General features: G+C 37.5%; 1 protein-coding gene across 3 annotated transcripts in view; it reads right to left on the bottom strand.

Annotated features, from left to right (window-relative positions):
• The window catches only part of LOC109417772 (probable nuclear hormone receptor HR3), a 617,254-nt gene that overhangs the window by 379,765 nt on the left and 213,056 nt on the right, over positions 1-24,433 (bottom strand). The window contains exon 1 of one of the 3 annotated variants that reach the window (XM_062850332.1): positions 16,422-17,078. The exons of the other annotated variants lie outside the window; for them this stretch is intronic. The gene's annotated coding sequence lies outside the window, so the exon portion shown is untranslated. Of the gene's footprint in view, positions 1-16,421; positions 17,079-24,433 lie in introns of those variants that run through there. 3 annotated transcript variants of the gene reach the window in all.

The following is a 24,433-nucleotide window of genomic DNA, read 5'->3' as shown; positions in this document are numbered from 1 at the left end:
CGCCACCTCTCACGTATCTCTCTAGTCGAAAATTTTGCTGCTGTTTTGCTTCCTCTCCTCGGCCAGGCGCCCGAAACTTTATGATTGGATTAAAAGAGCCATATTTGGCCGCTTTGCTGGTTGAGGTTGAATTTGCGCGCACCAGGGGAAAATTAAGATTCGATGCTGCGATTGTCTGGGATGTCTGGGGTTTATTGAAAACTTGCGAGACGGAGAGATGCAAATCACGCTTTGGAAGCTATTAAATCATACTTATCACTGGTTTGAGCCATATGGTCATCTCCTTGGTCATCTACAAATTCATTCGTGTATTGATTAAGTGAAACTCTCTGAAAAGCTGTGGAATTGATGAACATACTAGCTTGTGGATCAAGTTTTTATTCTATTTTTCTACTAAATGATCGTAGAAATAAAAAAATACAACCACTATTGTGTACATCAGTTTATTTGGTAACTTACACCATTCACGTATTTTTTTTAATTTTTTAATGTCTTTTTTTATTTTTATTTTTACATTTTTAGCAACTACAAGCACGTAACAACAAATGATGAATAAATATCAAATTGATGACAAGCATTTTGAAAAACTTGTGGAACTTTTGTATTTTGTTTTAATTGAACTGCAAACAGATACAGCATATTTTTTTTTCATTTTTTGATTTTTTCATTTTTGGCCCTTATTTGTGCAATCAAAAACAGCCCAATCAACACAAATCATGACGAATGTCTTTGGGTTCGATTCTGTATACATTCTAGGATAATTATACAGTGAATAATGTCTGAATGTCTTTATCACATCCACAAATATAATCGAACTTTGATATTTATTTTTTTTTTTAATTTTTAGTTTGTTTTTAGAATGAAAGAATAAAAAAACTATCAAATTTGGCGAATGAATGTTCCACATACCCATCTCTGGATTCATTCACGATTAGGTTAAATGAAACTCATCGACTACTTTAGTATTGATGAACATAGTGTATTGAAGTATTGGACTAACGATCGTAGAACTTTGGAATTATTCACATTTTTAGTAGAGAATGTTAATCACGGTGTAATGTGGCTTTATGGCCTATCATGCTATGTATAAAGTGTTTCTGTGCTACCATGCTTTTGGAGTCTTCTCATCAATCACGTTCATTTTTATTATTTTTATTTTTTTATGTTTTTTTTGCTTTTTTTTCTAGGTAGCGAGATTTTTAGCCCTGAGCTAGTTTATTTCCGAATCCACGGAATGTTACAACACCACATGGACTTTCGACCAAAATTCTCAATTTTTTATATTTTTCAATGTTTTCCCTTTGGTGAAAAAAATCTCAATCCAAGACATTTTTTTCTCGAGATCCATGGCCTCAACTTTCAATTTGTTTGTTTGCAACAGAGTCCTATCAATTACGTGTTTATGTTTCATGAGTAAGCTTATGATATAAATTCTCAATGTAGTCGCTGAAAAAGTAAGATTATTACAAGAATTCCATCAACAATTGCAATGGCAAATAAAAAATATCGGGATGAAGACAGTATTTAGAAAATCTAGAGGACCTTTTTTGTCTTTCTTTTGAGTTAACTGCAACAAATTTTTACTATTCTTCAGCGCTGTTTTTATTTTTATGCTTTTTTTCTTTTTTTTTCTTTTTTTTATCATAGAGATTTTCTGTCTCAAACTATGCAACAAAGAACAGCTCAGCAAACACAAACCATGACAACGGTTTCTATTTTCGAGCTTCGTTAGGTTTTGGGTTTGGTTCCCAGCGAAATATGTTCGATTTAGTATTAGGATCTGTTAGAGCAGATCAACTAAATTGTTTTTTTTTTTCTAGGTAACGAGATTTTCAGCCCTGAGCTAGTTCATTTCGGAATCCACGGAATGGCTCACATTGTTTGGTTGTGTTACATCACCACATGGACTACGGTTTTCCTATTCCAAAGTTAAATTTGAAATCGTACGACGAAAATTCTAAATTTTTTATATTTTTTGAATGTTTTCCCTTTGGTGGAGAAATTCTCAGCCCAAGACATTTTTTTTTCTCGAGATTTATGGCTTCAACTTTCAATTTGTTCGTTCGCAACAGGATCTCATCAAATACGTGTTTATGTTTCTAGAGTAAACTCAAACATCCTACGACATGAATTCTCAATGCTGTCGCAGTAAGATTATTACAAGAATTCCATTAACAATTGCAATTGCAAATAATGAATATCGGGATGGAGCCCGTATTCAGAAAATCTAGAGGACCTTTTTTCGTCCTTCTTTTGAAATAACTGCAACAAATTATTACTATTTTTCAGCGTTTTTATTTTTATTTTTATGTTTTTTTTTCTTTTTTTTTATTTTTTTACCATAGAGATTGTCTGTCTTAAACTATGCAACAAAGAACAGCTCAGAAAACAGAAACCATGACAACGGTTTCTCGGTTCGAGACTCGTTGTGTTTTGAATTCGTGTCCCAGTAAAATATGATCTATTAAGTATTAGTATCTGTTAGAGCAGATTAACTAATTTCTTTTTTATTTTTTTTCATTTTTTTTTTAATTTTTATCTTGAATTTGGTTCTTCACACAAAGGATGAATGAGAAACAGATATGTTTGGCGAAAGAATCTTTCGCTCAGCTGGAATGAAATTCCAAACATCCAAACAGTGCTGACCACTCCAAACCACTTCAGCTTCGCAATTTCCCCAACCAGAAGCTTGAATTAAATTCAAACAGATGCATCGCTCTTGCTCTGCGTCCACCATATCGAATGCATCGCATCGACGACTACTCCCGCAGAGAGGTGGGACTTGGCAGACGGAAGCGTGGGGGTGCATCATCTCGATCTCATGTTGTTTGTCTACTCGCTGCAGCAGCAACAGCAGCAACGGCAGCCAAATTCTAATAATAGATCCTCCTCCTTAGCAAGCGCCAACCAAATGCAATCCCCTCTGGCCTTCGCCACCCCAGCCAGCACCCTTAAGACAGTGATTCCTCCTCGTTTCTGAGATCTAAATAATTTTCACTTTCATTTTGGCGGCGGCGCTGGCTGTGGCCGGCCTGTTTCACTTTCATTCGAATCATTGAAATTCTCAATCTTCGTTACAGCACCACAATTGTTTGGTTGTGTCACCGAATTTCTGGGTCCGATCGTAAATCATTTGGCGATTGCGGCTTCCGGCTTCCGGACAGTTGGTCCTTTTCGACTGTCATATACTCCATTATTGTGCAGATATGCGAAAGCTTTCCATTGTCAGGACAGGAATTGTCCCCCCAAATTGCATTATTCCTCACTACACATGTCGGAGGACATGCTGCCCAGTCCCGAGTAATGGAATCCCCAGGACTCACTCCCGCCCCAAACATTCCGATGATGAGTAACGAAGCTTGACGCCTTGTACTGCGTGCGGCGTGCGTGCGTGCGCCATCATCGTCTGGACCCGGAAGCCACGAAACGAGCGGAAGCACATTACACTGAACAGCCATGTGGAATCTAATAATTCTGGACTTCCCGAGGGAGCGTTGCAGCAAGTTGGGAGGGTGGAATTTCATATGGCAATGAACGACGAACGGAGGAATTTCGAGCCTAAATGGATTAAGATATCGCTTCATCTTGACGGTCGGTGGTTCGGAAGTCTTCTCGTTCCAGCCACCGCATCCAGTGTGTAGTGAAGCTGCTCCCAATTGGAGTTCCCTCTGGACAAGGGTGGCTGGTGTACTGACACAGAGCCAACCAAGGATGGTAATCATTATGGGGAATCGCTCGAATGGAACTCATCTGATGAGACGGGAAGACGGGAAGATGGAAATTGATTAGTTCTTTCAAATTTAGGGCAATTACCTTCCGGAGAGACATTGGCTTATGAAGAGAGAGAGAGAGAGATTGCCAGGATGTTTTCATGTTTTTTTTCACAGAAGTTGATCATCTATTTTGACTTCTTTTCTTTATTAGCCATGGTTGTGTTGTGTCGGTAGCAGTTACCTCATTCGGCTTAGAATAACACTATGAACTGTCTGACCCGGTGGTAAGAGTCCGTTGAACCGGTGACCCTTAATTCATGATGTCATTCAGCTATATGCTTTAAATGAATGCTTAGAGGTCTAATAAAAGCGTAACGGAGCCCAGAGAGGACCAGAATGTCCTACACTAAGATATCAGCAAACCTGCTTGAGTCGCTAACAGACGAGAAGAATGTTGTCAGAAGCCGGATGCTGGCGTCAGGGACCCAGCAGAGCATAGTAATATAGGGAAGCAAGAGTAGCTTAAAAACGAATCCACCGCAAAAAAGAAGAAATGCCATAAGGAAAATTTGTTTACTTTGGCTCAAGAGAGTCTGGAACAGACTGATATGCGGAGGTTTTACGATACTGTCAACGGCGTGTAGAGAAAAATAGTACCTTCACCCGTCTTGTGCAACGACTGTGATGGAAACTTGCTGACAGACAAAACAATGGTGGCTACCAGGAGGAGAGAGCACTTCAAGAAATTGTGGAAACGGTGTGAATGGTAAAGTGACAGACAGTATTCGAATCGACAACGACGGACAGGCTGTGACATCTCCAACGCCAGACGAAATCTAGGCAGCCGTTAGAGAGTTGAAGAACAACAAGGCTGAATGGGAAGGACTTGGTATCCTTGTGAACTCAGTGTGTTAAAAACTTTCAGTAAAAATGAAATGACTAACTCGCGTGTCATGCCTCGAGCATGTGTGCTTGTCAACTACGCGCGCAGTCATCGCAACATCAACTTTAAAGGCTCCCAGTCTCATCCTTGCAAAGTGAAAAATTTCATACCGCCTCACAGCAATTCATTGCCTCTCCCATACATTCCCGATACACACTCGCAACCAGCAGCAAAAAAGGACATCGACTTTTCGCCCTACTGTTCCGTTGCGCCTTATTCCACACATGGGCCTTTTCAGCTCGATATAAGTGGGATATAACTCAGCAGCGCGCTGCTGCAACGCCGAGAATCCGTTCCGCCGCCGTCCACCACGTCCTGACTCACGTTCCCCCCCTTTATTTCGAGTATTCCCATATTCCTCTCTGTGTGTCAGTAGGTATGTACTGCCAAGCAAACACGCAGTGCAGCGCGGTGCAGCGGTGCTGCACACCCGCCCAGAGTGCAACACATAAGCAAGCACACACGGTCCCACACACTACCGGCTTGCGACTGCGACGGCAGTCCCTCGCCGTCCTCATCCTGGCCGTCGTCGCCGATATAGTCAGTCGGTCGGTCGGTCGGTCGGTCTGTTGGTCGGTGCATCGATTTACGATCGTCGTCGTGCACACATGCAGCAGCAGCAGCAGCAGTGCAATTTGTATGTATCGTCCATGGTGAGGCGTCTCCACTCCCTCGCTACCACCAGGTCTTCATTCAGTTGGTTCGTGGAAAAGTGACGATGAGACACTTGGTGGCCCCGGCGGCGTTGTCCTATCTATCTGCGATGTGACGATGTGATTAAAATTGTAGAAAATCAAAAAGATATGGAAAATGGAACGGTGGTGGTGTGTGGTGGCGTACCGAGCTACGGGAGAGGTACACTGGGACACTACACAGTAGGATGAATTCAATCAGCGCTTGATGATGGCGGCAGTTGATGAAGTGTTGGCCAAGTGGGAGGGACAATGCCAAGCCGAAGAAGTGCATTTACGTATGTACATCTGTACGGGAGGGCGTCGATTAATGAGATACATTGTCACCTATGAAACCACGATGGTAGCACCGCTGCCAGATGAATGGGTGATATTTGCTATTTTTTCTTGATAATTGAATTAGTAGATTCTATGTTTGGGTCCAGTATCGTTTTAGCAGAGCAAAAAACAGATATAAAATTGCCTCAAATCTAAACAAATCTTGCGGCCTTTGCCAAGCTTGAAAAAAAAAAATTAATGAAACTTAAAAAAAATTTGAAAATTTTGCAAAATACATCTTCAGCATAGAAATCCTCGAGGAAATTTTTAATTGTATTTCAATCGATATTTTCGAAGTAGTCCAGAGAGACGCACATTACAAAATCTTGTTCGGTAAACCTTCAGAAATAACTTGTTGAAGAAATTCCTTATGCAGAATTGTAGCCAAATTTGAAAAGAGGTTGCTTACATTTTTTTTTTGATATTTCGTTCCATACTCGATAATCGTTCCAACAGAGTTTCTGACGGAATTGATACACTGTATTCCTGAAGAATTGGAGCTGCAATAGAGACATGTGTAGAAATGTCCGCATGGATTCTAACGGCAGTTTTATTACTGAACCTCTTGGAGCGTTTCCGATCTAATCCGTTAACAGAATTGTCAACTGAAGCCATGACGAAATTGCTAACGGAATTTAGAGAAATATATCTTGAGCTGAATATCTTGATGGTTTTTGGCGCAATTTCAGGAAGATCTCTTAAGGATATTATAGGAAACTTCAAAAAAAATCAGGTGAAACTCCTAGCATTATTCCTTATGGAAATCCTAAAGATGTTACTAATAATTTTCCTGAGTACATTTGTTTGCAGAATCGATAGATACAGTTCAGCGGAAATTTAAAAGTTTATCTATAAAATTGTGAAAGACTGTCTTGGAACTGATGCAGAGAGGATCCGTGGAAAGTATCTTGTTATTTTTGGCGGAATTCTGAATAAATATTTTCAAACTTATTGTGGATAAATCTTTGGGTGAATCTCTGGTAGAATTCATGGATATAAACTGCTTTAACCCTCGAACGATCGCGTTGTTGTATTTTGTACAACACGTTGAAAAAATCTCGCTTTTTGTACTCAGCATTAGCGTGGTGCTGACGCAGGTAGTCAACCGCGCGAGTTACTGAAGGTTAATAATGTAGACAACACCTAGATAAATGTTTTCAAAGCTTTTCTTGAAATTTTTCCTTGTATGCAAAAAGTATGCAAGAATTTAAAGTAAAATGTTGCAATAGCAAAACACTTCGGATTCCAACTTTTGTTTGTGATTCAGGATTATGAAAAGATAAAAACTTTTACTAGCTTGAGACTATTATGTATATTGAAGCTTCGTTGTTTTTCCGGAAATTATTTTGAAAGAAACAAAAATGGGCAGACAGCTCAAAAAAAAAATCCCTCTGGATTCGCTACCAGAAAATATGGGAAATGCTTGCTCTTCATCTTCTTGGATAATTCAAAGATACATGCAATTAACGTTTGATAAAACATTTTCCAATCTCTTTTTCTTCCCTTTACAATTACCTGCTCGTTTTTTAGCAATAGAAAAAGATAGGAAATAATTATTCTGTTTACAACAAAAGCCTGCCCCATACAAAAATGAAACACAAATAAAAAAAAACAAAAAATTAAAAAAAATAAAGCATAAAAATGATCTTAAAGATATACCCATTTGTTGAAATGTGTTTTTAATATCAACTTTAGTTTATGCATATCAGAACATAAGCAGAAAACCAGTTCTTTAGCATTTAAGACATTCCACAAGTGAAGAATTGTATTAGGAAAAAAAAAAACAACAAGTGAATAAAACTTGAAAAAAATAAAAAAGAATCAAAGGAAATCTTGAGTCTAAATTTTATCCAAATTTTGCATGAGTTATAGTTTAATTCTTTTATCTTCTTGTGTTTGTTATTACCCCTCCAGGGAGCTATTTTTTGTTAACATTTCATGAAGGAAAAAAATGAAAACAATGTATGTACTGAACAGTTGAATGAAAACAGTTTTGAAATTTATAGTAAATGAACCTTTGTTTGAATTTGTGGATGATTTCATGAACAAAAATTGAAGCATACAACAGACAACAGCTTAATGAATGTTTTTGTAAGCTTTTCTTGAAATGTTTCCTTGATGAATTTGGTCTAACTGTACCATCATACATTTCTCTTGAATATCTTCGACTTTTTTACGATGATTTCTGCCTCAAATATTATGAATTCTATTTAACTTTTCCCATAATGAAAATTTCTTGTAGACGTTTTGAAGATTGCAAAAGTTGTGTATTCTTAATTAGAGCCCCATCATAGTTTATCAAAAATCTTGCCAATAATTCTTTCGGAAGCTGGCGGTATTTCTTCATATATTTTTAAGAAGTTTCAAAAAATGACACTAATTTATGTTTCCAATATGTCAAATATAAGTTCCTGTTCAATCAAGTGATGTAACGGTGAGGACATTCATGACACCGAAACCCCGTTGCAGATTCAACCTGTACCACGATTCCCTGTACTGTGGGATACCCAACTAACAATCACTCATTGTACATCCACTTTTACGACGAATTGATTCAGCATGATGCTGAATAACATTTGGATAATTTTCAGGCACAACCTTTGTTCAGTTTTTGTTTACATAAATTTGGAGAAACTATAGAGCATAGTGTTGTGTACCAACTGAACTGTTTGTTGTGAAATCGTTTTACAACTATATAATACAACTGTTATTCAGCTTTAGCAAAAATGATTAAAAATAAATAAAATGCAAATTTTTTCAATTCCCACAAGAGTTTATGATTGGAACTTAATGCTGTGAACAAATATTGTGAAATAATAACTACACATAAATTTACCTAAATCCAGATTCGAACTCGAGACCCGTCGATTGCCAGCCGCATGACTTCCTCTCTGCGCCATCCTAAAGATGATGACTTGCAGCGCTCAAATCAAAACATAAACTTCCGTGGTTAAATAATGATCAGACTTCGACTCCTGTTCAGCAGTGGTGAATTATCTCAGACATTATGGTTAACGACTGAACAACAGTCAGTAAGGAAGTCAGTAAGAACCACATGTTTTTCATCATGTACTCTAAATCGAAGTATGATGAAACAAAAGCGTTTGTTTGACTTTTGAAAAACACATTATACAGATACATGTGCTAATTTTTACATGAACTTAACAAGAAGCAGAAAAACGTGTTGTTAAACTATGTTGTAGAGGAATTACTGCGAGTCGAATAAAAATCTTATCAAACGCTTGAAAAGTGTTTTAAATTATCATTGTTAATACCAATACGAAATGTTGAACATTGGCTACCTTTTCAATTGCAATAGCATTTGTACAGTAATGTGTACAGCATAATTTTAGTTCAGCTATAATTACTATTATAAAGCAACAATTCAGCATGCATGCTTGTTTGCGGCTGGCGATTGTTAGTTGGGTACTCTCTCTGATGCCGATGATATGGATTCGTTTGAGTATTATGATGAAATAGATGAGCCACGCCGGAGAGATTCAAGATCAGTTTCGTGTTTTGTTGATAAGGGATAGCTGTTCATTGATTGTTTATGTTGTTTCTTAAACCGTTAAATAAAGTTTAGTTTTGTCCTAATTGTGGACTGTTACAGTAGATTAGGATTGGACCTGGACATATTTTCATAAACTATTGAACCACATAAGAACATCTCGAAAAATCGGGAATTTTATTTCCGTCAACGAGTAGGTCAGACATGTTTTTTTACCTTCAAAGAGATATCTTCGATGCCAGTGCAAATTTCAAATATGATGCCATAAAAAATGAGAACTCACAGAGAACATCGAATCTCTCAATTTTTATCACAATACTGACGGCCGTTCTGTGATGTTAGCAGGACCACCAAAATTTAACCCTCTTGTACCCAATTTTTTGGATCTAAATATCATTGTTCGTCATCTAAAATCGAATTAAACATGTTTTGGTAGGTGATTTTTTTTAAATTCTCGATTTTGTGTACAGTATGCTAAAAAGTTTATTCATTCCCCCTACCAATTAGCAATTTATTTGTGTTTCCGGTGAAAAACGGTTCCATTTGTTAAGTGTTCCTCTATGATTTATTAAATTATGTCAATTTATCACATTGCCATTGAAAATACGGCGTTCATATCATTTCTTGAGATTTTATGTGAAGAATTATGAAAAAGGATAAAAATATACGCAAAAAAGTTTATCCACCCTTAAACGGATACTACGATTTAAGTGTGTTTTGCAGAGTTTTAGCGTGTATTCTGTGTCATTCTCGAATGTAAACATTGTGTCTAGCTGTCATTTAGGGCTCTTGAAGTTTTCGTGCTTGGAATTTCGGTTTCAGTGTTTAACATTGGAAGTTTTTGTTGCAAAATGCCAAAAAAGCACAAATTTCGATCAGCATCCGAAATTTGATTGTTGAACATCACAAAACTAGCTAACAGATAGAAAGCGAGTTTTTCATAAGTTTGACATCACAGTCCATGCGAAATCGTCTTCATAATAAAGGTCTCAAGGGCAGAGTAGCCTTTAAGAAGCCATGGTTGCCCTCAAAAAATATCAAAAAAAGATTGAAGTGGGCCCAGGAGCACATTTCGTGGACCAGTGATGACTGGAATAAGGTGATTTGGTCAGACGAGATGAAGATAATGCTATTTGGATCTGATGATTGGTATCACAAGAAAATGGCGGCGAATCGGTGAAAGTTTTTAAAGGAATGTTTACGGCCTACTGTCAAGCATGGCGGTGATGAGTTACTTTACCAAAATTTATTTTTCATGCAACTGGTCATGACTTACATTTTTTTTGATAGTGAGTCATAGTGTGGGGATCTATGGCTACATCTGGTGTTGGAGAGCTTGAGTTCATTGTTGGAATCATGACCAAGGGGGTTTATTTGGACATTTTGAAGAGAAAACTATCAGCATTTACACAAAAGCTAAGGTTGGGGTGCAGATTGAAACCGCTTATGACCCTGGGAGCTCCTGCTGACCCTGAAGGAGCAAGCTTAAACCCCAAGCTACGTTCCAACAAGACGGAGATCCGGAACAGGTTTCGCAGTGGTTCAAGGAAAATCGTATCAAGGTTATGGAGTTGCGAGCACAGTCTCCCGTTCTTAATCCGATCGAGCATCTCTGGTCAATTTTGAAAATTAAGGTCCTGGAGCATAAACCAACAAGTATCCAGCAATTGTGACAGTTAATCTCAAATGGAACAAAATCACGCCAGAAACTACAGCTAAGCTTGTTGAGTCGATGCCCCGACGATGCCGAGCCGTTATTGAAGCCAAAGATGGTCACACGAAGTATTAATCTATGTGTCCCAGAGGGGTGGATATACTTTTTCTGCGTTATTTCTTCAACTTTTCTTTAACATCATGCCTCAAATGCAAGCGAATTTTTTTTATTATTTCGAACTCGAATGAATTGGCTTTGTTTTAACATAAATAAATATGAACTGGTAAAAAATTAATCGTATTTCAACTTTCTGGTGGGTTTTGTGGAAGAAATCTGATTTTTCACTAAAGGTGGATAAACTTTTTTGACATACTGTATTTTGGTTTTTGATTTTTCTAATTTTTATTTTTGAACATCCATACACTTTTACATTTTTCCTGGAAGCAGATTTAATATACCGATTTTTTCGTATAAAAATATTTCGAGATTGTTGAATTGAATAAAAATTAAATATTTTAATTTTTTTTATCCAAAATTTTATTTTTGGGGTTATTTAATCGCTGGCAATCGCCCAGGATGGAGATCTTTCAACTCGGCCCTCTGTACCACCATGGGTACTCAGGACTGAAAGTAAGTAAGTAAATAAAAGCCTGCTCAATACAAACAATAGAAAATAAATAAAAAAAAAAGAAAAAAATAAATAAACCTTTAGCTTGTCAAATTTACCAATTTTTTGAAATGTGTCATCTTTAATTTTAACATATAAGCATATAAGCAGTGAATCTGTTCTTTAGCATCTCAGACATACAGTTTCATAAGAGATGAATTGGCATTAAGTAAAAAAATATTTTAATAAAATAAAAAAAAAATAAAAATAAAAATTAAAAAAAGTTATTCAAAAGAAATCATCCAAATATTATCCAAATTTTGCATGGGCTTATTTTTTATTAATCTTCTAGTGTTTGTTAAATCCTCTCAGTGAGCTAAAATATTGTAAAACATTTCAATTTTATTAAAAGGAAAACATCGAAAACCATGCTTGAACAGTAATGTGTTTAAAATACATAGGCATTTTTTTGGTTAGTTGTCATTGATGCTATAGGTAGTAAGTTGATGCTTTTTTTCTCAGTCTGACTACAAGGTATCAAACTTCATCAAGGAATTTCAGCGCAAGAAAATTGCCTCTTAGAAAGCTTTGACAGTGGGTCTTCGATGGCTCTGATAGGAAATTTAATAAATTTCTGCCTATTTTTTGAATGTCCTGGTGGTCTTAATGTTGATTGAAAAGCGAATTGACTACTGTTAGGCAGAAGAGAGTGGTACGAATATTGATAAATCTGATTCTGTTTAGAGTTGTGACTGACACTGACTTTAAATGTCAAGTGTTAACCAAGACAATCCAACTTTGGACGTCCAAAACATTGCAAAACTCTAATTAATTTATAACAAGTCCTTCTAAATCGGTGCTTTTATGAAGAACCAATTTCTCAGATGATAATTTTAAAGAAGTTCGCCATAATTCTTCGTTATCTGATAATTTTTCGTTTCATTACTGGAATACCCAATTGAATGATCGGAAGGTCCCTAAGTCTCGGTTTTTATTGTTGAATTGAGAACGTTGCATTAACTTGAAAGGTCGAAGCAAAATAAAACGATAAGTTACACGTAGTGTTCAACGCATTCTAATTCTCAAAGCAAATAAAAGATTATCGAATTTTCGAAGCGTTACTCAAAATGCAAACACTTCAACAAAATGTTGAATACTATTATTATTTCTTTATAATTGAAATTTTCAACTTCACGCTGAGCTCAACTTTGTATATTTTTTGAAAAGATTCAAACTTATCTTGATTTCAAATTTCGTTTTGGTAATTCGGGTGTACTGAACAATGCATCTAAGAAGTGTTAGCTAATCATTCTACTCTTATTTTGATATGTATACAAAAAAAATCGAAATAAATCAGACTGGGGTTGAACATCTTCTTCGTAAATTCAGTGATGGTAATATTAGTTTGCAGAACGAAACGAAAGTTGTGAAATTCTTTCAGAGATCGAATTTTTCTTTGTTCGGATACCTGAAGGGGGGATACTATTTTTTGTTCCAGTTGATAAGTTTTCTAAGTTTAGCTTAAAATTTAATTTTTTGTAATTTAATAGAATATAATCTATAAAAATTAAAACTAGCTAGCGATGTAGTGCACTGGTTCAAAGTTTTATGCGCTAATCAGATCAACTGAACAGAATGTTCATGGAACATTTGAAGCTGTTTAAAGCTTATATCGGATTTATAGCTGATATAGGGTAACAAATGGTATTTTAGGCAGGTTTGTTCTCTTCGTCATGAGAGATTTTTGTCGGCTTAATTGTCTGAAACTTGGTCATGTCATTCAACTTGATTGGGAAAGATTTCAGGCCAATTTTGAGTTCAACAGGTTTTTCAAAAGGCCCCCCTGACGAAGAGAACAAAACGGCCGAAAATACGTTAGCTCCCCTACCTATTTTTAATGTGTTTCCTAACATATTTAAGTTATTTAAAAAAAAAAAAAAAAAAATCTTGTCATGTTAAAAAGTTCTCCAAAATTTAATATGAGGGTATATTATGGATCGTTTCACTACGGTTGGCTCTCATCCCCTCCTATAGGCTTAAGTAATTTATGAACGATACCCAGATACAGGTCCATGTTTACAAATATACGAGCCCTGAACAAAAATAAAAAAAAAAGATAAAAAAATCTAGCCCTGATATGTTGTTTTCAAAGGTTTTTTTTTTATAAATTTGACAAGGAGCCAAATCGCCTTAACATGTTCTTTTCAATTGATTTTTTGCATGGAAAAGCATGAAAAATAGATGAAAACTGATTTAGATTGGGTGAATTTTTTTACATATTTAACGTGGGTTAAATTGAATAAAATTCAAAAAAAAAATCATACCCATACAGCTGGTGGTTTGAACTCAGTTTCATGTCGAATGGGTCAAAGCTCTTTTTCAAGAATGAAAAACTGAATTATTTTAGTCCAGTTTAAAAAGATGGAAACTGAGGAGGATACCTTCATTTTTTTAAATTTGTTATTACATGTTGAAGATGTTGGAAAACCTACTTAGGCTGAGGCCGTGAAAAATCCAGCTGTCTGACAATCAATTAGGGCTCTCCCGGCACCAAATATATATTGCAAAATTCTCATGGAACTCTATTGAAATTTCAAATTTAGTATTTCAAAATCAATATATCTTTCGTAGAATACTTGGAACTTGGGAGCAACCTCACTCGAATAGTTCAGCGATATTTGACCAAGGGCATCTCTATCAATTCCTCAGCCATTTGTCAACTGATTCTAGATCAACCCATCAGAAGTCCTATTTTGGCTAAACCAGTTGGCCATCAGTAAGCCTGCAATGGATGTGGAACTTGAAGTTTTTGGAGGCAGAGTTTGCTTTTTATTGACAATTTGAAATACACATTTTGTGAAAAAAATATCACTTGTTTCTGGTGGGATTCGATCACACGACTCCGTATTGCTAGTATGGCGCTTTAACCAACTAAGCCATACAACAAATTACTCACTGTTTAAACTACTATACACATCAAGTTAAGCGTTTAATGCAAAATCTCTTGCTAGAAAAAAAATGTAAAATATCAGAACATGTATGAATTTTTCTACGGATTTTAGATTAATAATGCTGGCAAAAAAATAACAACCTATTTGTACAATATTTTTATAAGTTTTTGCCTCTGAATATTTTGCAAAAAAAAACATTAATTTTTAGTGTATGACGTTTATACGCTGTGCAGTTGGGGGCCTGTCCATATACTACAGGGGGGTTGTTTTTGCCAAAGTGTACGGTCCAAACACATTGAAAAAAAAAGGTGTATGGACAATAGTTTTGGAGAGTGGAGGGGGTGGGTCTAAGCTGACCAAAAATGAGTACGTAGTTTATGGATAGCGCCTTACGTTAAATACGAAAAAAAAACAAAACATTCTATGTGTAAGAATCTGTTGGTTCACCAAGATCAAAACAAGATCAGCTTATGACATAGGCCACAATGTGTCAATTCATTATTAATTCAATTCATTATTAATTGAAAAAAGAATTTTTAAAAAGTATGAAGTTCAAAGCTCCAGATACTGTGATTCAGGTAATGTTTTGTATGGGTATTATGACATTGTATACTTAACAGGTGACTGATAAACCATAACGATAATCCAAATTTTCGAACAGCTGGCAAATCCACAGAACTCTTATTGCTCCTTCAATCCATCGATACAGCATTTCAGTGTTTCCTTCCGAAACACGGTGTAGTTTTTCGCTTGAGGTTCATAGACTTCCATCATCATACGTTCATTTGTTCTTCATTTTCTCCACATTTCATCTCGAATCAAAACTCATTTTCGATGAGGCACCACCATCAATATTCATTCAGTGACACTTGGAATCCGCCAAAACAAGCTTCCTTTCCTTCCTTCCTCCGTCTGTTTTTTTCTTCCTCTGATGTTCGGTTTGTGTAATCCTCAAAAGCTCACGCCGAAGCAACAAAAAACCCGCAAAAATCCACACTTCCTCTTCTGCTACAACGATCACCCCATCGTCATCATCGTAACACAATCACATCACATTTCAATTTCATCCAACCATCCATCCATCCGATGATCCATCGAAATTCAGCAGCTACTTGCCCGAAAGCTTCGCGCATTTCTTCTCTTTTATTTTATTAATCCATTCAGGCACTCCTTGATGTTAATTTTCACCACACAATCGTCTCCCCCCGGGCGCTTCATCACCACCTCCACCCCCTCATCAACCATCCCCCATCGATCACGGTTGTTATAAGTCCCCCGCGTGTGGACGCGGCCCCAGACGGTCATTCGAGGGGACGACGACGACGCACGAATCCAAACCAGCAGCAAGGCGCGCGCGCGTTCGCGGAGATTCGATGTGTTAACTTAATGTGCGCGCCATCGTCCACCGCCGCCACCGCTGCCGCCAGTCACTTCAACCCGTCGTGATCCGTTCCGTGGTTGGTTATGTAAGGTGAAATTTTTTAATGTGGCTTCTTTCACTTCACTTTTCACCACTGCGCGGCCGTGCGTCTAGCCGAGAGGCGCGAGTTGTCGTCATCCACATCGACTCGACATCGACAGTCGGCTCGGGCCCGCGGAGTTCCACCACTCTACCTTACACACAGTCACACTCGCGGATACGCGTCGCGTCGCTTCGCGGGGCCACACGAAAGTTTTCGGAGTTTTTTGGACACCAGTCATCATCAACATCGAGCGAGGGGGGTTTGCGGGTTGGGTTGGGAGGTGGTTGCGGAAGCTGAGGCGGGGTTCGACGGACCGTTCACCAGCCGAATTTCTTTTTGGCTTCCGCTTTGCCGTAGACTACAGCGTCTTCATCACCCAATGAAAGAAAAAAAAATCACTTTTGCATCATATCTGAGGGGTCGTTGATAAACGTAAAATGCCACAAATTCACTGAGGAAGAGGAAAAGTGTTGCGGAAACGCACTGTTGGTCACTGTTTTCTTGCGGTTGAATCCGGGGGAAGGAAAGGAATCCGTGGTCACCGATGAGTTAACCGAAAAGACACTTACTCATTTCCACATAGCTCCAGGCAATGCCCCCTAATCTTCGTAATTATTCATTCACTGGAAAAATATCACGTGAACAGGTCTTCTAAAACCCACAGAAAGGCACTAATCACCCAAAGAGAAATCCTTCGAGGAGTTCTGTCAGCTGTACGGTTCCTTCTAGACGGGACACTACGTAATCTACACCGCGCTTCCGTATTCTTCCGGTAAACACGCCAAAAGGCAAAAAACCAGGGAAGGAATCACTCGCGAACGAACCAAATCCAATTCTCCCGGTTACGAAAAATTTCGGCACAGGGCAGGCAGCCGGGCGAGATGCGTTCAATACGGAGTACGGCGAAAGACTGGCCATAGAGAAACCGACAAAACATAGCATTTCCACACACCGCGCTACCAACTTCGAAGGCTACCAGCAGTACCGCAGCAGCATAGGAGAGGCCCACCGAAAGACCCTCACGAGACCATCACGCGCGCGGGGTGGTTCGCCTCTTTTCGGTTTCTCTTTTGCGCGACCATTCTTCCACAGAAATCACGCTCTCGCGCGCGCGCTCTCTCCGCAAAAACTGCATCCAACTGTACATTTGCTCATTCTCCCCGCGAACCGAGAAACAGAAACAAAACTGTAAATCCCGCATCAAAGCATGTGCGGTGCTCTCTCTGCGAACTGTGCAACTTGGACCATGGTTCATGGCGATGCATGGCGGCAACCCCTTATGCTCTTCCTCTCTCTCTCTCGCGCTCTATGTTGGCTGAAAAGTCATCAACCGCTGCTACACCACCCACCACCCACTTTTCCCAACATTATTGATGGAGTCGCGCTCGCTCCCATCCCATGCTGTTCTCTTCTATGCTGCGCTATGCTCCCCTCATGATAGTTCTCTCACTAGTTTACTAGCGAGTAGGAAAATACTGTTGTTTTTTTCTGCTCTCCGCAATGCAAAGCACTATGGTTGTTGGTTCTCTGTTGGGATTTTGTGCTTGTTCAATTCAATATGCACCGTTGTAACATTATTATTTATTGCCTTCTGCTGGCTGGCTGGCTGCCCGCTTGCCTACTTGTGAGCTATAGTAGGTATAGTACCTACCTAGAGACTTACCATTAGCACCACCACTGACTGGCACTGACTGGGTCTCTATGCTAACGAAGTTCGTTGACTGGCTGTGTTTCGATGCGATGCGATGTGATGGAAGGCTTCGTGTGGAAGAATGATGAGCTGGCGATTCTTGGGGAAAATTCTGATCGGGGCTTCAAGGAAGTTAAAACGAGTTGTTCAACTGAAATAATAATACTAATATCACAGACAAGCAGACGTAACAATCGAATAAGACGAAAGGACATTGAGTTGAATGGTCTGATCATTATGCAAAGTGGTATTTAGGTCGAAAGATCATCAGGTCCTTTTTATCGCACAGGTTCTTATATGTAAAATTAATTCGTTTTCGCCCAAAATAACCAACAAATTGAATTTAAAAAAAATGTAATCAATAGCTAACTTCCAATAAAATACCAATGAATTCACAGAAAAATTAAATCTATGGTGCAGTTCCGAAAAAAAATCTTCGTCCTCAATATTTGATAAATCTCTCAAGTTTTATTTCTCAGTTAGACCACGTACCATATTTTTGCAGACATGAAACATGGCTTTTTACGCTATAGTAGTAGTATATAGAGACAATATCCGAGGGAATCATCAATGGAATTCCAGGAAAAAAAAAACATGGAGAAATCCTTGTCAATATTTTAAAAGGAATCCCTGCAGGACTCGTAAAAGAAATTCCTAAACGAAAGTTGTAAAGATTAATGGAGGCATCCCTTAAAGAATACCAAAAGGGGGTCATTGTTGTAGTAATTTTGGGAAAATGTAAAAAAAAATCTCGGGAAAAAAACAATGCAAAAATCTCGGAAGAAATCTCCAAAGGAGTCCCATGAGAAATCCTCGACGGAAGCTCAAGAGACATTTGGAAGCTATGTAATCCCGGATGGAATCCCAAGAGAAATCAATGAAGAGTCACTGGTAGAATCTCTGGGAGAATCCCGAATGGACTACAGGGAGAAATGCCTTAAGGAATTCCGAAACAAATTCCTGAAAAAAAAAATACCGGGAGGAATTCTCTGAGGTATCCTTAGGAAAATACTTGAAGGAATGAGGAATTTTGAGTGGAATACCAGGAGGAATTCAAGGAGATATTCTGGGACGATTATCTACAAGACTCTCTGGATGAATTACAAGATTGAACCTAATAGGAATCCTAAGAGAAATCAATTTTCCACAATCTTACTAAAAATCATCTGTGTAGAAGATTCACATTCGTAAGGGCCTGTCCATGAATTACGTAGACTCTGAGGGGGGGAGGTGTCTGGCCAAAGTCTACGCTCCATACAAATTTCGAAAATTTTGTATGAACAAAAGTCTACGAGGGGGGAGGGATCTGAGATGGTCGAAAAAAGTCTACGTAATTTATGGACAGCGCCTAATAACAACTCCGCCTAAGACACCGACTTCAAATTTTAAGCCTTGGTAAAGATATCGGGAAAATAAATTGGCTTTATATTGAAAATTGATCTTATTCGCCACGGCCACATGTTATCTTTACAGATTTCTTTAAGTTCACCATGCATGAACTATGGATGTTCTGAACAATTTCACTGAAGATAGAATGTTGAAATATTGTGTAATTCTCAAGATATTCACCTCAAAAGTACACGCAACCTGAGATTGGCAGATTCTAATACAATTGGGTATGAAACAATATACAAATATTGTATTAGGGCCTTGCAAATACAAAAATTGGTAGGTGGCAGTATACCAAAAATTGTATTGGCTTCCTAGAATCTGGAAAAGGAAAATTTCGCATGTGTGCGTGTGCTCTGTCGCACTGGTTTCTCATTATTTGTTCTATTTTTAGACTGATCATGGCAGCAGCGGCGGCATCAAATACCAATACATGTTTAAAAAGAAATAAGGGCGCCGGCGGGAATCGAACCGAGGCACTACACACCAAATTTTTTGAAACGCTTCCAGCACAAAAAAATCAGCAAAATAAATTACTGAATTTCAGCAATTTTTTTGCTGAATTTCAGCACAACCTTGCTGATCAACTGTCAAAATTGCTGGATGGTTCAGCAAGTTGAAAAATAATTGCTGATATTCAGTAAATTCGCATTGCTGAATGAAATCAGCACAAAAAAAAATCAGCTAAGTTTGCTGAATACCAGTAAACAAAATTTGGTGTGTATATTGGTGATTCACAGTACCCTGCGCTCTAACTAGCACGGCTACAACTGCACATGGATGATATACAAGAGGCTGAAAGCCATCATGATCAACACAAACGTGGCTTGGTAATGGAAGTGATACAGCCGCCATACTGCACAATGGGTCCAGAGCCGTATTTGCGAAGACAAAACTGTTTAAGCTTCAGCTTTAAGTTTTTAGACACATATTGTGTTTTAGAAAGTTTATTTTCAATTGTTGACCCTATTCCCTATTATTGTTATGTTAGGGTGGTTCGTCTGGTTAAACTGATTCAAAAATCTGCTTTCTAATAATATTATTTGCGATGCCATGATGGATAGTGATGGATCGTTTAATTAGAAATTCCACCAATAAACGGCATTAAATTTCATATATCTCAGGACTCTCACCACTTAGAAAGTTGGTGTCTTCGACAACGTTGTTAAGTGAGTCAAGGGCTTACAGTTAATGGTCCACTAGGCGGCGCTAGTTACACATTTGCAAAATCATTCAAATGATTGATATTTTTTCGTGAAGTAATCAACAAGCTGTAAGTTTGTTTTCTTTGAACGTGTCTAAGTCAAGTCAAAGGTTTTTCAAAGAGCTATGTATTAGTCATAATTGTGGAATGTCGCATTTCATTCGCTTCACTTGATCCAGAGATATAGCAATTAAACGAAGATCACTCAAATATGAACTACTTTATTAAGAGTTGTTCCAATTTTATGTAAAGTTATCCAATCGAGCCCAAATTTGTACCGTTTATAGCTTACTAGTTGTGCAACTGGCAGGAAAAATTTTAGAATATTTGGTGCATTTTTGAAAAAGTTAGAGCTTGCTGAATATATTTGAAATAATAAATAAAAGTTGCATGCTTCAATTAATTCGTAACTAGCGCCACCTACTGCCAGAACCTTGAACCAATCAGCTAATCAACTGAGCGGCCGTAACCAACCTAACAACATCGCCGAAGACATCAACTTTCTAAGTGATCTGAGTCCTGAGATATATGGAATATAATATTTGTTTGCTCACTAGCGCTGCCTTGTGGTGGAATTTTGAATCAAACGGCTCATCATTTGTTAGTTCTTGACCAGCCAAATAATATTGCCGAAGACACCAACTCTCTAAGTAACCAGGATGATGAGATATTTGGTATAAACATTTTATCAGTGTTACGTCTGTTTGTCTCTGGTATGACAGATATCACAGACAGCAAGACGTAGCACTGGCGAAATTTCCATACCGTACATCTTAGCACCATGATTACTTAAATATTCGGTATACTTGGCAAAGATGTTAGGCCAGCCAAGGTTTTACTGGTGATGGACCGTTTGATTCAAAATTCCACCACTAGGTAGCGCTGACGATAAATTAATTATTATATTTCATATATCTCAGAACTCTGATTACTTAGAAAGTTGGTTTCTTCAGCAATGTTGTTTGGTTTATTAAGGCGTTTCAGTTGATTAGCTGATTGGTTCAGGATTCTGCCAGTAGACGGCGCTAGTTGCAAATTAGTAGAAGCATGCAACTTTTACTTATTATCTCGAATATATTCAGCAACCTGTAACTTTCTATAATGTGTAGGGAATATTCTCAAATTTTATCTGCTAGTTGCACAACTAATAAGCTATAAATGGTACAAATTTGAGCTCGATTGGATAGTTTTACATGAAGTTGGAGCGACTCTAGTAAAATGTTTCATATTTGAGTGTTCTTCGTTAAACTGCTATATCTCTGGATTAAGTGAACCGAATGAAATGAAATTTTGCACATTTATGACTAATATATAGCTCTTTGAAAAACCTTTGACTTGACTTAAATATGTTCAAAGAGAACTAAATTACAGCTTTTTGATTGCTTTACGAATAAAAAACATTCATTTTCATAATTTTGCAAATGTGTAACTTGCGCTTCCTTGTGGCAAAATTTCGAAACAAGTGGACCATTAACTGTAAGCCCTTGACCTACCAAACAACATTGTCAAAGACACCAACTTTGTAAGTGACCAGAATTCTGAGATATATTAAATTTAAAATTTGCTTGACCTCTAGCACCGCCTAGTGGTATATACAAAAGCATGCTAAGTTTTAAAAATTTCCTTAAAATATTTTTAGCCTTTTATAAAGTCCACCAAAACTATTCAAATTTTGATTACTTGTTCCTCAACGAGTTTGATTTAATTGGTGCAAATTTGGGCTTGATTGATTATTCAACTTTACACGAAATTAGAGCCCTTCTATCTATATCTAGTTTTTGACTTCCGTTTATCAAATTACTGTACCTTAGGACTAAGCGAACCGAATTAAATCAAATTTGAAAGTTTGTGACTAATGTATTGGTCTTCATGTATCGTTGGACTCGACTAAAATATGACCAAAGGCAAAAAAGTTGCAATTTACTGAAAACTTTTCGAAAAGTTCTAATGATTCGAATGTTTTATCCAAGGGCTGAAAGTCTCTTTAATAAAGACAAATCAATCAAATCAATCGAATGTTTTATTTTTGTAAATTTGCTATAACTTTGTAAAACATTCTGATATTGTATAGAAAATAATTAATCAGCAGATATATGGATAAGCCACACTTGATTGACCGTAATCATTTCACAATAATGAAAAAAAAAAAGAAATGACAGAACTTGGCAGAAACATTTTTGTCTTCGTAAATACGACTCTAGACCCATTGTGCACTGAAAAGCCCGCATCCAGCAGGATGCTGTTTGCAAGTGGAAAATTCCATGTAGACAATAGGACGCGAAGCTCAGCAGCGAAGCGAAAGTTATTTTTAGACGCAACCCGGTTCAACTTCTCTGGTTTGAATGGAGGTGTTTGTGTGTAGTGGTATGGAAGCTATGGAACCGTGTAGCGCATCTTAATACAATGAATGGATTATGATTTATCACATTTTCTGTACGTTTTTAATACAAAAATTGGTAGAAAAGGCATATCTCAATTTTTGGTAGCTTTTCTTGTTTTGCGTGTACTGTCTTATAAATAGAATACTGGGCGAGATCACTAAGAGTCAAACTGTTAACTATTAAGTTGAAATTTTTCCTATTCTTATAACAGGGTGTACGCTAAAAGCCAAATATCCGATACTTCCAACATAAATTTGCCTCATGATTATTCGGTCCAATTGCGTACTTTGGGGAGAATCAGTAGAACTAAATATTTAATATTAAGAGTAGTTTATAATATCTGAGTCGAATTTATATCAGCATTGTAGAAATTAAAAAGGAATAGGCCTTTAACGGATTTAAGGAATGCCTTCAACTCTGCAATATTCAATCAAATAAATAAATAAAAATGTATCTTCACAGGTTGTGTAACATCTTCCGGAATATCATTTATGGCTTGGCATAGTTAGAAAAAAGATGAAACAACCCAAGGCCGAAAACATGTGTTTCAAATACATTTCCGGGGTCTCAATAGCCTTCACAGACTATTAGGGGAGTCGCGGGATGATTTCAGATGCGTTTCAAAGCGTTTCAGGGTGCTTCAGGGTCTTTCAGAGGGGTTTCCTGGGATTTAAAGGGGTTTCACAGGTTTTCAGGTGTACTTCAAGGGAGCTCCAGGAGGTTTCTGTAGATTTTGAGGAATTTAAAAAGAGATTTAAGGGTATTTTATATCGACTTCAAAGCTTTTTAGGATGGTTCAGGGAGGGCTTCTAAATGTTTTAGACTTATAAATCTAGTAAATTCGTTTGTTTTTACTCGAGGGAGTTCTTAGAGACCACTTAAGTGTCATTAAACACCACCTGAAGGGTACCTGAGGCTACCCTCTTCATTCCCCACTTCTGAATTCGGCCTAAACTCCCATTATCTCCCAAACAATACACATGTCATATAAGAGTTACGGCAGCGTAAGTTTTTGTTGTATAGAAGTCAACAATTTGAAGTAATTCTACCATTTTGTAAGAATGACGTCATAATCACTTTTATACAACCAAAACATGCGCTGCCGTAACTCTTATGCCATGCGTATTGCTTGGGTAGCTGGTTCTTACCCGTAAACTTATCTTATACTTAACTTCAAGCACTCCAACTGAAAAGGATTCTATTTAGTTAAAGGTACCAGTGTTGGTTAAATCACAGTCAAAGCAAACTCATGAACCGCTCCTGCGTGAGCAAACTCGCGCGCGAGATTTTCATGCAAAATCTCGCTCTCACGAGTCAAGCGCCGAAATCTCGTTCGCTTTAATTTAATGTTATTGTACGCTAGATTTGCTTTTGTTCTATCATATAATCCCAAAAACTTTGATGTAAATAATAAGAACCCCAAGAAATAAAGCAATGAGTAAAATCGCGAGTCAATTCATGCATGATTTTTTCGGCGGCGAGTTTGGCGAGTCAAGAATTGCGTGTGAAACAACTCAACCATGAGATTTGAGAATTTGAGTTTTTACCAACAATGACAGGAACATTGTTGTGCCTCTATCTTAAATAGATTTAACCAAAATTGGTTCTACCTTAGTTAAGGTTCCCGAATAAATAACTTCCAATAAATTATTACTGAGAGATTTTTTTTTCAAGCAAATCTTCTTAGAGATTTTTTTTAGTGTATATATCAAGACGTCTTCAATTTCCATTTTTTTTTTCAATGCCTGGACTACCATGAAATCGTTTTTCATATATTTAAACGAATTGTTCTCAAAATGTTTATACACTGCAGTAGAATGAAATATTTTCGTACCTCCACCAGAACCATTTTCAAAAAGAATAATTTCATAAATCACAAATTTAATGCACCTAGGGTGGCTTTGGGTATTCTCGTCA

Source organism: Aedes albopictus, chromosome 2 (genome assembly GCF_035046485.1).
Source record: "Aedes albopictus strain Foshan chromosome 2, AalbF5, whole genome shotgun sequence".
Classification (NCBI taxonomy): Eukaryota; Metazoa; Arthropoda; class Insecta; order Diptera; family Culicidae; genus Aedes; species Aedes albopictus.
Note: the sequence above shows the minus strand (reverse complement) of the source record. Positions and strands in the feature narration are given on the sequence as shown.